The sequence below is a fragment of the Pseudonaja textilis genome, chromosome 1 (assembly GCF_049901715.1).
Source record: "Pseudonaja textilis isolate UNSWEBS1 chromosome 1, rPseTex1.2, whole genome shotgun sequence".
Classification (NCBI taxonomy): Eukaryota; Metazoa; Chordata; class Lepidosauria; order Squamata; family Elapidae; genus Pseudonaja; species Pseudonaja textilis.
Window position 1 is genome coordinate 249,267,981 of NC_141990.1, and position 14,663 is coordinate 249,282,643.

The 14,663-nt window shown below is 34.7% G+C and overlaps 1 protein-coding gene across 2 annotated transcripts in view; it reads right to left on the reverse strand.

Moving 5' to 3' along the window:
- The window catches only part of ANO3 (anoctamin 3), a 225,796-nt gene that overhangs the window by 158,298 nt on the left and 52,835 nt on the right, over window positions 1-14,663 (reverse strand). The gene's annotated exons all lie outside the window — the stretch shown is intronic.

Here is a 14,663-nt window from a genome sequence, read left to right on the forward strand (position 1 = left end):
TATGTAACTTTTTAATGCATATCCCATTAAGATGAGATGGATTCTGATACAATCTAATTTGCTCTCTTGGCTCAAGAAGGATTCAAACAAGGGTGGGATTCTACCAGTTCACACCTATTTGCTAGAACTGGTTGTTAACATTCTAAGAAGTTTGGAGAACCAGTTGTTAGAAGAAATTACTGGCCAAATCCTGTAAGGAAGGCAGGAAGGAAACATTCTGGTCTTGCTTACAGAAACTGCCTCTTCATTAAACTTTATTACATTCTTGGCAGGACTAGACTTCCTGTCTCAGGAACTTCTCTCGAGTTTTTCCCCCCTCCTTTGCTGGTATTTTGCTTGTGTGGAATAACCATTCAAAGTTACAATGGCACTGAAAAAAGTGACTTATGACCATTTTTCACATTTACAGCTATTTTATCATCCCCACAGTCATGAGAGGGCAGGCGAGGAGATGCATGCCTCGATGTGAGTGATATTGAGTTGGCCATGCCCAGTCAATAATATGACCACCAAGCCACGTCCACCAGTCACATGACCACCAAGCCATGCCTACCAACTAAGTCATGCCCACAGAACTGGTTGTTAATAAATTTGAATCCCACCCCTGGATTCAAATGATACTTTTAATGTCTTCAGGAAAGAAAACAATGATTCAAGGAACATCATACTGATTGTGAATGTACAGGATGACAAAGTAAAAAGGGTTGTAGATTATCTGATGTAGGCAGCTGTTGACTTCTGCAATCTCAATTTGATAATAAGTATGTCAGGATACTGTAGTTGGTACCTGTAGAATAGCACTTAGCATTTAGACTGATATACCCACTTCATAATGCTTTAGAGCACACTCTAAGAGGTTTGCAATGTCAGCATATCACCCCAACAATCTGGGTCCTTGTTTACTGACCTCAGAAGGATGAAAGCTGTGTATACCTTGAACTGGTCAGGATCAAACTGGTGGCAATGAGCATAATTAGCCTACAATACTGTATGCTACCACTGTGCCACCATGATTCCTATTCTAGGATCTTGTAAAACAAAGGTCATTCCAAGGCTTGGTTTATCACCAGAGAAGTTAAGTTAAGAACTAGTTGTGAAATTAATGGTCACAACCTTTATTATTCATGGGGAATTCAAAGATATGCAGGCTAAGAAACAATGGGGGAAATACCATTGTAATCTCAGGTTGCAACCCATTCATGCACTAAATGTCATTTTATTTGCTAGATTGTGATCTGACAATGAAGGATCTTACTATTATTCTTTTCTGAACAATATGTAGCTTGTCACTGCTGGTGTGGGGGACCAATTAAATTTATCCATCCAAGGTGCTTTATGGATCTAGTTGCTTTCCAGTAGCTCTTTGGGATTTTTCCCAGTAACTTGGCAATCAATTTCACCACACTTCCATCTAATTCTTGAATATGGAGATAATTAAGTTTGTTGATATTTCTGTTCTTGAATGGCTTTTCTCTGATCCTGATGTGTTTCTCAGAAGATGACATTCCCTGGTTATGTAGAAGATAAAGTAATTGAAATAATGATTAGATCACTGGTGAAGGAAAATGAGAAATAAATATGATCAAACCTTGATGAGAACCCATGTTGGGATGTACACTGTAAGAATAGGTATGGCAAATTGTTATTTTTCTCCACACTGATTGTACGGGCAGAATATAATTTGGAAATATTGCTTATAGTAGATGGACAGGAGTTATTTATTCATAGGCTGCTGAAATGTTTGATAAACATTTTCTAATACCATCACCTATATTTGATTGTCTGGACTCTGTATGGGTAGATTCAAATAAGGTGGCTGGATTTAGGAATGCCTTGTGAGGTTATTTTGCTTGTGAATTTCAAGAATATGGGTAGGATTTTCTACAATATGAGTTTGACAACCTGTGGGTTGGATTCATACTTTGCCAAGTTCATTTGACCAACTAATGAGAGAGTGGCTAGCTAGATTCAAAAATTTGGGAACTGGAATTGTGCCAACTGTCTTGAAGAAGAATGAAATGTCCACTCTTAATTTAGTGAAAGTTTTGGCTGACTGGGCTAAGTTTAAAAAGCAATAACTAAGGTACCCTGGAATTTAAATTTTACAAGAAATAACATAGCTCCCAAAGAAGAGTTGGAAGCAGCGAAAGAAAGTGAAATGGAAAGGTTTGACTTTTTTCTTCTTCTTTCGCCTTCCTTATATTGACAATTAAGAATAAGAAATTGGAAAAATCTGCTTTGGCATCAATAGGCAATTAAGCTGAAAATATAACTAAATGCCAAAGGGACAATAAAGATTTCTGGATATTAAAAACTTTTTCTTCTATAAGCAGGAAGGGAGAGAAAAAGAATAAGGGCAGGATCTGGAAGAGGGAGGAGACTGCCTGGGCTTTAAAAGAATCTAAAGTAAAATTTCAATAAGACTTCTAAAAGATACATTTTAACTGAAACTTTGCAACTAAATAGTAACCCCAAGAAGAGAAAGTGGAAAAAAAAAAAGAAAGAGCAAAAAGAAACAGCTTGTGTGTATTTGGATTACTTGATGACTTTTGGATTTTTGGCCATTATATTTGAATGGCTAAAATCAATCGGGTGGTTGTTTAAAAATTTCTACAATGGCATTACTTTTGGATGAATTGAAAATGGAACTTAAAAAGTACAAAGAAGATGCACAAGAAGGGACGGGTTCCTTTGGCTTCGTTTTTCAATTTCTAGAAATGGAGATTTGGAACTATGAGAAACAACAAGAAAAGACTGCAAAACAAGAAGACTGGGACAAAGATGAAGCCATCTTTAATGAACAAGTAACTCTATGTGGGGAAGAAAAAGGAAAGGGGGGAAAGAGGATGGAGAATTTAAGACTTAAAAAAACAACTAAAGAAAAGAAAAATAATTTGAAAAATAAGTATAATACTGGAAAGCAACAGAAAAGGAGAATACAGAAGAGGGAAATAGAGGTAGAGAGACAAAGGGGTAAAAAGGGGAGAGAGAAGAAGAGAAAGAAGAAGGAAAGGAAAAGAAGTTACAAAGGTCCGGAGCAAGATATAAAGAAACAGGACCTATTTAGAGATAATGGGTGAAAATCTAATTGAAAGGGGGATTCTGTAAAGGTACATGAGATTGTGTTGTTATTTGAAATAGAAATAACTTTAGAAAATTGGAAACAACATATGATTAGAATAAGGGATAGAATGCTTAGTGTAACTTAGTGAAATGTTTGTGAATAAAGTAAATGAAATAAAATAAATGAGAACATTGAATCAGGAAGGAATGGGAACACTTTAATTAGTCAATGTTTTATAAAATATAAGTGAAGAGGGGGGGAATTGATTATAGAAAGTTTATAATTGTTCCCATAGAAGTGTGATATTTAATTGAAAAGTAATGTGAAAAATGTTAAGACTGTAATGAATATTAATATTAATGATGGAATTGAATTGGACTGGAATGTTGTTTTAATTATATACATTTATAATTTCTTTCCTTTCTTTTTTTTTCAAGAATACTGTGTGTAGTTTAAAAATGTACCAAGCAGAATCCGAATGGAAGTTATGTATTATATTGAGTGTTTTAACTTTAGGGGTAAGATATAAAGGCGTCATACTCCAATCAGTAACTACAGGATAAATTTTGTTTAATGAGAAAAGATAATAGACAATTGAAACAGGACAAATGAAAAATAAAAATATAATGATTTGAATTGAGATGAAATAAATACAATAAAATTGAGGAAATTAAAAGAGGGGAGGAGCCATGTAGAAAATGTAAAATTGTAATAAGATATGGAATAGAATATAAAAATGAGCATGAACCTGAATTTGTGTCTGTATGAAGAAATGTAACCCGGGATTATGCTGCTTTCAAAAAAGATGTTTTAATTGTATTTCTTTTCTTTTTGTGAAAACTCAAATAAAATTTACAAAACAGAAAAATGTCTCAGTGAGTATCAAGTATGAAATGTAACTTCCCATAAGGAAGCAGGTCTGTTACTTGACGGACTCTTGGCTGTTGCTCTAATAGCTGACACACCAATTGTAGTCCTTCTTGATGATAGTAACACACACTCTTATCTCTTTGAAACTAGTTATTACAATGCATTCATGGATGAGTGCCTATAAAGACTCTCTAGAAACACAATTGGCATATAGTGCATCAGTAATTTCAGTAGCATACAAAACTATAGTAAATAAAAATATAAAACTAAATCCTCCTTCTTGCCTCAGAAGGATTTTCTGAGAAACCTGTCTAAGAAATCTAACTCCATGAAATAAACTGAGATTCAGTTAAAATACAATGAAAGTGGTTCTTGCTAGATAAATCCTTTACAGCAAATGCATTCCAAATAGGTTTCTAGAAGAAAGCCTGTATGTTATTTCAATGCTAGGTGAACTGGAAGAGAATCATGGGTGTGAAAGAATATTGTTGTTTCCAGCGAGCTGAAAGTTACATTTTTGCCCAGTTATACATTTTGAATGAGCAGAGACTTCTGTGAATTGATAGCTGGCAATTTACATGTGCATCAATATTATAAATATTATATTATTCCTTGGATACTCTCTTCATTGTTTTTAATCTTTAAAAACAGCTTTAGTTAGCATGCAGGAAACTGATGGATGTGTCCTGATGAAGAGCATACAGTATCTAAAATTCTGTTTAAAAACACTGTGCATTTTCTTAGAAGCACTTATGACGTTGCTAGAGAGAGTCCATTGATCTTCAAATTATTTTATTTTTATTTATTTTTTATTTTGTCAATTGCTTACAAGATAATAGGTATAAGTAAAAACATAGTTATGAATACATGGATACATATAAGAAAAATAAAAAAAATATATAAAAGAAACAATAGGACAGGGATGCTAGGCATGTTGGTGCGCTTATGCACGCCCCCTACAGACCTCATAGGAAAGAGGTGAGGTCAATAGTAGACAGTCTAAGGTTAAAGTGTTTGGGGTTTGGGGGAAAAACCACAGAGTCAGGTAGAGTATTCCAGACATTGACCACTCTGTTGCTGAAGTCGTGTTTCCTGCAATCAAGTTTGGTGCAGTTAACCTTGAGTTTGTATCTATTGTTTGCTCTTGGGTGATTATGGATGAAGCTGAAGTATTCATTAACTGGTAGGACATTGCAATGTATGATTTTATATACTATACTTAGATCGACCAAAGGCGGTATAGTTCTAGTTTTTCTAGGTCTAGAATTTTGAGTCTGGTGGCACAAGGTATTCTACAAGTAGAGGAGTGGAGAACTCTTCTTGTGAAATATTTCTGGACTTTCTCAACTGTGTTAATATCAGATACGTAATGTGGGTTCCAGACTGATGAGCTGTATTCAAGTATTGGTCTAGCAAATGTTTTGTATGCTCTAATTATTAGCGTAATATTACCAGAGAAAAAGCTACGTAAGATTAGGTTAACAACTCTTAATGCCTTTTAGGCTATGTAGTTGCAGTGAGCTCTAGCACTTAGGTCATTTGAGATGAGTACTCCAAGATCCTTGACAGAGTTTGGATCATCAACAAGGTCTTGACTATTCAGCCTGTATTTTATTTTCTGATTTTTTTTTTGCCAATATGTAAGACAGAGCATTTATTTGTTGAGATTTGAAGTTGCCATTTGTTTGACCATTCTGATACATAGTCAAGGTCTTTTTGAAGGGTAATTGTTTAAAAGAAAATGCTTACATATGTATATGCATACTCTCAGGAGACTTTATGAGATGATCACATTCTTTCTTGAAATCTCACAAGATAAGAGCTATTTCATATGCACCCTCCATAACACACTGACTGATCATTTTCCTCTTTTTTTCCCTCTGCCATTGGAAACTACAATCAGTCAGCAGATCTTTTATAGTTTGAAGTAAGATTTGTTGAACTTAACTGAGAATAATTTCTATGTCAACACATGTATGATTGCATTTATTAAAAGAATAGTTTATTATTTCTGTATTCATTAGGAATGCATGTAGTGTTAGAAAGAATGTTTGACATGCCTTGACTTGAAATAACAAATACTTTGAATATTGGCAGTCATTTCAGTTTGACTAATGAAGGTGGCCTTTGAAAAATCATATTATGTTATTTGGTAGGGACAGCAAAGGAGCAATATAGTAAAAATTAGTTATCATCCTATTATATGAAAACAGAATTTAAACTTAGCATTATTAAAAAATAGGGAAGATAATTTTTCCTTCTTATGCTTACATGTTTCAAATGAAAACACTGTTTACACACACACACACACACACACACACACACACCTATACATATACACCCACTCCAAAATTGTCATAGAATATATTAATTACAAAGTGGACTTTAGGAATTCTGCATATCTCTGTTTAAAAGTTTAACCTTTATTTGCTGGTTATTCATATGTGATTATTATGATTATGCTTTTAGAAAGGAAGATCAACATTTCAAAACAACTTCAAAACAACTTCTCCCATGAGTGAAGGTAACCAAACTGCTGATTATTTTTCCTACCATCTCCACTTTAAATGAAAGCCCAAAAGGAAACATAGAGGAGTTTTTGAGAATAACAACAATACCATAGTAGAAACTACTATGACAATCTATTTTCCCATATAGTCACCAATTATTGAAATATGATGTGGTCTCTTCTCCATTTCATACACAACTACAATATTATCATTCACTTGTATGAAAATACCGTATATCACATTGGTGTTTCAACATAGATCTTTTTAACATTTATACTTTATTGTGTTTTACTAATGTAGGCGAAATATTAATATATATTGCTAGTCCATGTATGATATGCAATACACTAAATAAATAAAATAAACAAACCTCATATCACAACACAGTGGAGAAAACAGCCACTATTTAAGTTGCTACCCTGTTATTTACTGTCAACTGAAATTTTAAAAATTATATCTACTCTCCTTACTTGTAATCATTTTTCTTTAAACTAGATTTGAAATACACCACCATTTAAATAAAGGATTGTTTTCTACCAGAAGTCTAACTTATGGAAATAATAAATATTCTGATTCATTCTCCCCAAGTCTGCTTCAGTATGTTTAGAAAAGTACATATAGGGTTTATAACTATATGCATATCAGTAATGATAAAGTCTGAAGCACATTGTGTGCGGAAGCCTTCATGGGATAATCACAAGACCATCCTGCTCTTAAAACATAAAACAACATCCATAAACAATCTGTGACCCAGTAGATCATCCTTTAAGAGGAAGGTAGTACAGTCTGATGTGACCAGAAAGACCGTTACATTTTTCTGAATGTCATTTTTCTGAATGTGTAGGTAAAAAAGAGTGGGAGTAGGAGCAACGTCCGATTCCAAGCTGGCCTTTTCACTGATCTATTTCTAAGAAGCTACCAAAGAATGTCAGAAATCACAATCATATGACTGTGAAGACACAGCAACAGCTACAACTTTGCAAATGCAACTGGAGTAAACATTGCAAAAATTTCAATCCTGTTGGAGTGATGGGTCCTGGATTCTTTAAGGTAGACGGTTTTAATTATGTTGCTTCAAAAATGTTACAGTGCAATGTACTGTTTGGGCTAATTGGAGAATACAAACAGACAAACACAAACAAATAATAGTAAATAGATACTAAAAAAATTAAAAAGGAAGAAAAGTAAAGTACAAAAATTAGAAGACTCTCCTTATTTGCATATGTCAACAAAGAATTCTTGAGGAATTTTGCTGTAGTGTTTCTGTGAGTTTGCAAATTTAGTATTTATGTTATTCCCCCCTTGTTTTATAAGAAAACAAAGTTGACTTTCTCAATGTATACCACGTTCGAGGAGACTTATGTGGATCAGTATGAAATAATATCTTTGCCTAGACTTTTAGTTATAGATATTGTGAAACAGGACTCTTTGTCAAGATTTACCATTACCAGTAAACAGATGAATGTGTTTTGGGTGTATAAAAGTGAAGGTATAATTAATGAACAATCAATGCAATTCATTAGCTAAGTTTTGAGATTAATGGAATAAGGCAACCAGATAAGAACCTTTTGACAATTCATGGTAATTGAAGCACCAGAGTGATTCCAGAAATGCTGATAAAACTCTTGGTCTATTCAGCACTAAAACTTCTCCCTTGTCCCATCTTATAAGACTCTTTCAAAAACACTTTGCATGATTTGAGGTGAATTTTTCCATATCACCACAAATTACAAGAATTTATTTCCCTTCAATTTTTTTACAGTGGTTTAATTCTGATTTGGTAGTACAGCCTGTGATATTCCTACCTCTTCCACAAATTGATGCTAATTAGAGAAGTGTCAAATTAACTCATCCTGTAATCAGATAGATAGATAGCTGCTATAAAATTATTAAGCAACTGTATCTTTACGAAAGAAGAAAAGCTAGGGGTATAATGCTCAAAACAATTCCTTGAAGAACTGACTTGAGGGTTCCAGTCTCTAACCTATGAGCTCACTCTTACTGCTTACAGGGAAGATAGCTTTTCTCTATGAAATGCCACCTTGCCTAGTGTATCATCGCCTTTTTGTTTTAGCATGTGTTTTAGCATGCGGTAGCTCAGTGGTGAAGCTTGTCGATCAGAAAGGTTGACAATTTGGCGGTTCGAATCCCTAGCACTGCGTAATGGAGTGAGCTCCCATTACTTATCCCAGCTTCTGCCAACCTAACAGCTCGAAAGCATGTAAAAATGAAAGTAGAAAAACAGGGACCACCTCAGTGGGAAGGTAACAGCGTTCTGTGCATCTTCAACTTTTAGTCATGCAGGCCACATGACCGTGGAATTGTCATCAGACAGCACTGGTTCTTTGGCTCAGAAACAGAGATGAGCACCACCCCCTAGAGTCGGGAAAAACTAGCATGTATGTGTGAGGCGAACCTTTGCCTTTACCTTACTAACTCTGCTAACATTTCAGGTTTCTACTGTTTTGTTTTGTTTGCATTGAAAGCTTTGTCACCTGTTCAATAATAATGTTTATAAAAAAGCCCTTCAATTTAAAATACTCAACCTACTTAAATGTCCAATTGCTATTCAAAAATCCAGTAAATTGGAAATGAAACAATTACCACTGAACACGAAATGTTGAGCTTCATAAAGTTTTCCTCAGCTGGTAGCAATTTATATTTGGATCGAATTTCATTGATTTGTCACAAAACTTTGTACCTTTCTGGAAGTGACCCAAACCTTCATGTATACTAAGATAGGACAGTTCTCTGAATTGTTGCAGGACGAGGATTGATTTTAAATTTTGACTATTTAATTACTTATGTAAGGAGGGCGAGAATGAAATAAAATGTTAATAGCATTCTAAATAAAAGCTAGGGAATTGTGAGGAACTGGCAGTGAATGGAAGAACAGATGTAGGAAGAAAGAGCTAAAGGCAAGTAGGATATCATTAGCAAAACAGATGTCATATGGCATGCCATTATCATGTTAGCTACTGTACACCTTCTTAGTTGTCAGACTTCACAAAAGTAATGTTTCCATGCCCATTTCACCTGTGTAATATAATGCTTTTGCAGCATTTCAAAAGTTACCTTTTAACTTTTTAATAAGGACATTTGCAACCTAACACTGGTGCTGCATATCAAATGGTACACTTTCAGCATGTTATTTAACCATGTTTCCACTACCATACAGTAATCATTCAAAATGTGCAACCTTGCATTGGCTGACGGGCATCTGGAAAAAGCATCTTGGGGTATTGCACCAATACAGCCCAAATTAACACAGAGTCATTCACAAACCAGATCTAGCTAATTATATTAGATTAGCACTTCCAAAATTGCTTGATCTTGCTCCAACAGCTTGGAACTGCTCTGATCCTATAGGAAATGAAGTCAAAGTGAATAAAAAATGGGCATATGAAGCTTGGCATAGATCGCAGTAGTTTTACACACTGTAGATGACTTTTTCAAAACCATTAGAGCATGATGCATTTAATCTATTTGCTAATGAATAATACAGTGCAATTTAAGAGTTTGGTAGCCACTGAAGAAAGAACAAAAATACTATGACCCCAAAAGAAGCTTTCAATTTGTTTTTGTTAAGAGGAGGGTTTATTCTTTCATTATCTCATGCTTCAGTTCAAATTTTATTTGTATCTTCTTTAAACTGAGATATACCCAAATAAATCTCATTTATAGAAAATAGAATATGGAAAACATTCCAGAAATAAGCAGTTCACCAGTTGTATCCGAGATGCATTTTCCAATATCTGTTGTCTCAAAAGTCACTGATGGTTTAAATGTTATTGGTATGATAGGCACTTAATGTTATATTCATAGCAGGATGCTTTTTCCTGTAAAGGTATGATGAGATCCAATCTGAATAATCTAAGCAGAGAAAAATAAAAAATCCTACAAGGCAAAATGACATGCTGCAAAGTATGAAAGAAGTATGGGAAAATTGTATTCACTCCTTCATGTTAAAAGATAGGAAGAGAGAGGGGGTGGGGGAGAGAGAAGAGTATCAGAGGTGAACTACACCAAAATAGCCAATTTGGATTCAATGGGAAAAATGACTATATAAGACTCCTGAAAGAGAAGGGCTTCACTAAGATTGTGTTTGGAAGGTATCTTGTGTACCCAATTGAGAAAGTTCCAAATTGAATCCTGTGTGGGAGAAAGAAGAAAGCATAAGTGTGATGTGGAAATTCCCAAGACAAGAAGAAATTAGGTTAATCTCTATGTCCTAAAACTCTAGGGTATCTATAGAATTATAGAGACCATAGAAACCAAACAGGAAGAACTAGAAGATTCAATGCAAGAAGGCAAATAATATATTCCTCAATAAGCATTACTGAACTTGGAAGGAGTGAAATTCATGAATAGAATGCAAAGGATACAGCTTGCATAAAAGCCCCTTCTCTATGGAGCATCATTGCCCTGTAGGTATGATTGGTTCCCATCTGAAAACCCTGAAGACTTGGAGATGGAACTAAACAAGTGGTTGATTTGACTGCATTACTGCTGCCATGGGGTGGAGGTGTTGGTGAGGTATAATTTCCATGTTGTGGATTTGCAATGTTGTAAATCACCTGGAGTCACCTGTTTGTGAGCTGGGTGGCCATAGTCATTGGTTTAATAAATTAAATACTTAAATAAGAGAAAAAGAAATAGAACCTGACAGAAAGGAGGAATGGTGGAATTATGTGTGAAGGAAATATACACATGTGTTGGAATCAAGGAAATTGAGAATGAAGGTTCGAAAGATTTGGATAAGAATACAAAGGAAGGGAAGTAGTAGACATTCTAATGGGGAGGAGGTGATTATGCCAAACTAGGCATAGTCTAGATCATGCGTGTCAAACTCACGTTGTCATGGTTACATGATATATCAGGACCTTTCCCCCCTTCACTAAACTGGATGTGGGTTGGCCAGCACATGATGCATCTGGTCCATAGGCCAGGAGTCTGACACCCCTGATCTAGATAATAACTATCTGCACTATATTACAGAGTTACTATCTATCTATCTATCTATCTATCTATCTATCTATCTATCTATCTATCTATCTATCTATCTATCTATCTATCTATCTATCTATCTATCTATCTATTATCTATCTATATCTATCTATCTATCTATCTATCTATCTATCTATCTATCTATCTATCTATCTATCTATCTATCTATCTATCTATCTATCTATCTATCCGTCCATCTATCCATCCATCCATCTATCCATCCATCCATCTATCCACCCACCCACCCACCCATCCATCTATCTTTAAGGATAACAGATGTAGTAATAAGAGGGGATTCTAAGTACCCCATCTTTGTATTAGAAAAATAACACAGCTGGGACTTCAAAACCCACAACTTATTTCAGTTTCCTTTGGCTGTTTAATTTTTCCAGAAGGCTGAAGAAGAGAGAAGGGATTACCTCTTTGAGATCTGATCCTAACCAGTAGGGAACATCTGGCTGAAGAGATTAAAAAAAAGTGGGAGTTGGGGAAGGAGTGCCCATGTATTCTTGGAGTTCAAGTTAAGAAAGTAATTGACATTCACTGTTTGTGTGTTTTTACAGCTCTGCTGATTATATAAATCAACAATTTAAAACTGTTTAAAACTATCTTGAATTATGAAAGTAATTCAGACAGTTGGGAAAATCTTGACAAAATAAATGAAAGGTTACAGTCAAGGAAGATTTGAAGGATACACCAAGCTAGGAGACAAGAACTTTATGCTCTGACACCAAAGAATAAAAAGATATTCATAAACACCTATTTAACACATATATGAAGACCTTTAATTATTATATTAAAGAACAAATTTCCTCAATGGCTTATGATCTGGCTCCACTAAAGGTAAATTTCTTATGGCATACTCAGATACCCAGTTTTGTACATTTTCCTGTTATATATGCAAAATCCTAACACAAATTTATTACTTTGTCTATTGACTGGAGCTCTGAAATTATTCTGAATTAGTTATACCTGAGTTAACTGCCCCCATTTCCAATATATGCATGGTTTCTTTATTTGTAAGTAAATGTTTGTTTTGGATCACAACAGGCAGTTCTGAAGCTTTCTAGGAAGAAGAGAGAGACAAGCTATTCCCCAAAGCACTGAGGGCAGGACAAGAACCAATGGATGGAAACTAATCAAGGAGAGAAGCAACCTAGAACTAAGGAGAAATTTCCTGATAGTTAGAAAAATTAATAGTGGAACAACTTGCCTCCAGAAGTATAAATGCTCCAATACTGGAAGTTTTTAAGAAGAGATTGGATAACCATTTGTCTGAAATGGTATAGGGTTTCCTGCCTAAGCAGGGGGTTGGACTAGAAGACCTCCAAGGTCCCTTCCAACTCTGTTATTCTATTCTATAACTCTATAATTCTTCTATACTCTTTAGTCAAAAACACTCAAAATGAAAAAAATATGAATTCCAAAATAAAGATATTTTGTAGTGGAGTGTATAAATATCTTATTTCTACTTCACATGTTTATTGAATTGTGAAGTTGAGAATTGATTCCTACTAGGTAAAGACTCCAAGGAATGACCGAGTGACATGGTCCCATATTTTCCCCCAAATGTGTTCCTTTTACTTACACCTTTTTTAAAAAAAACAAAAACAAACCAAATTTCATACTTCATACTGGCTCATTCTAAGCCAATTTCAGCTTGCTGAACAAGGTTAAAAGTATGCTGCTTAAAATGAAAGCAATATCCATTTATTTGCCCATAAGCAAAGTTTGGTTCTAGGACTCACAAAGTGGATTTTTCTACTGAAATATAAAAAAGCAATTAAAGTTGCTCTAGAGATCTGACATACAAAAATATGAGAAAGCTACTTCTTCTTAAGTATGACCAGTGAATTAACACCAAAAAAAAGTAAAGTAAAAAAAATCAATATCAATAATTAAGTCCTGCAGGTTGAAAATGGGGAAAGCATGGTAGCTAACATTATGCAAGCCAGATTTGAACAATTTCTCCCAACCAAAATAAAAAATAAAAAAATCATTCAGTTAATTTGCTCCAGACACATTTGCTTCCTTCCTGGGCAAAGTTGGTTCTGGCTCTGGGGAAGTGCTAAACTGCCAGTTGTGCAAAACTGCTTGGTGGCTATAGAGGGATGGAAAAATTGGCCATTGGAGAACAATTTAAATCTAATTCTTTGTGACTATCAGGCAAAATTATTTTTTAAAGCCTCTTGGCCTCAAGAGACATAGAAGAATGAAGAAATAAATTGGTCCCAAGTGGTATAGGAGAATGAAGATTAATCAAATACCTTTCCCTAAATAAGTTGCATTTATTTCATTAAAAATTGCCTCCAAGAGCACACCTCTCACTAGCTAGAAACAAATGCCATTTGATCCTTCCAAGAAAGATTGATAAGAAGCTGTTCCATGTGGTAGAATAAGCAAGTGAGGTAAATTCCTTTTGACGCAATGGCCTTCCCAGTCAATGGGTTGACTGGGACCAAGCATCTCTTATCTCTTCCCATGTAAGAACTGCTTCATACCAATTCTTCAAGAACTATTTCCACCTTTCCTATTGATCATGATCTCAGATCTTTAAATTTCATCCTCTTCCTACTTCATCCTCAAAGGATGCAAGAGGAAAGGTAAATAATGAAATCAGGGCCATTTATTTATTTAATCAATTTATATAGTCACCCATCTCAACAAGAAGTCTGGATGGCAATAATAATAATAAAAAATAAAGCCTGTAAGTATGCAAAAATTAAAATACATAGCAGCTGAGAAAAGAAACAAGCATCAACTTTGACAGAGATGATTCCTTCACAAACTTGGAGCCGCAATACTGATTACATGGTCTCAAGAAGCAATCTTTGCATACATGTGTCATGATATTGCAGGCAGTATGAAGAGGCCAAAGCTTGTGCGTTTGGAAATAGATATAGAGTTGTATATAATGGAAGCTGTAATTTTACCTGGAGGTAATGTTAGGAAAGACCATTAACAATACAAGAATTATCTATTACATTTGATCACTTATGAGGTTCAATACTCTACCTTCCCCATATTGTGTGTTTTATATTTTTTATTTCACAGCAATTAGAAAATAGGAATAGGTTGGGCTGATCATATGGTTAACAGAGAGTTTTTTTCACAATTTAGCATAATGAATTCAAGAATACTGGGTTAAATGATGTGAGATTATTGACGTAAATGAACAAAGACTTGAGTGTGCAGTTACAAGGAGCTGAAAC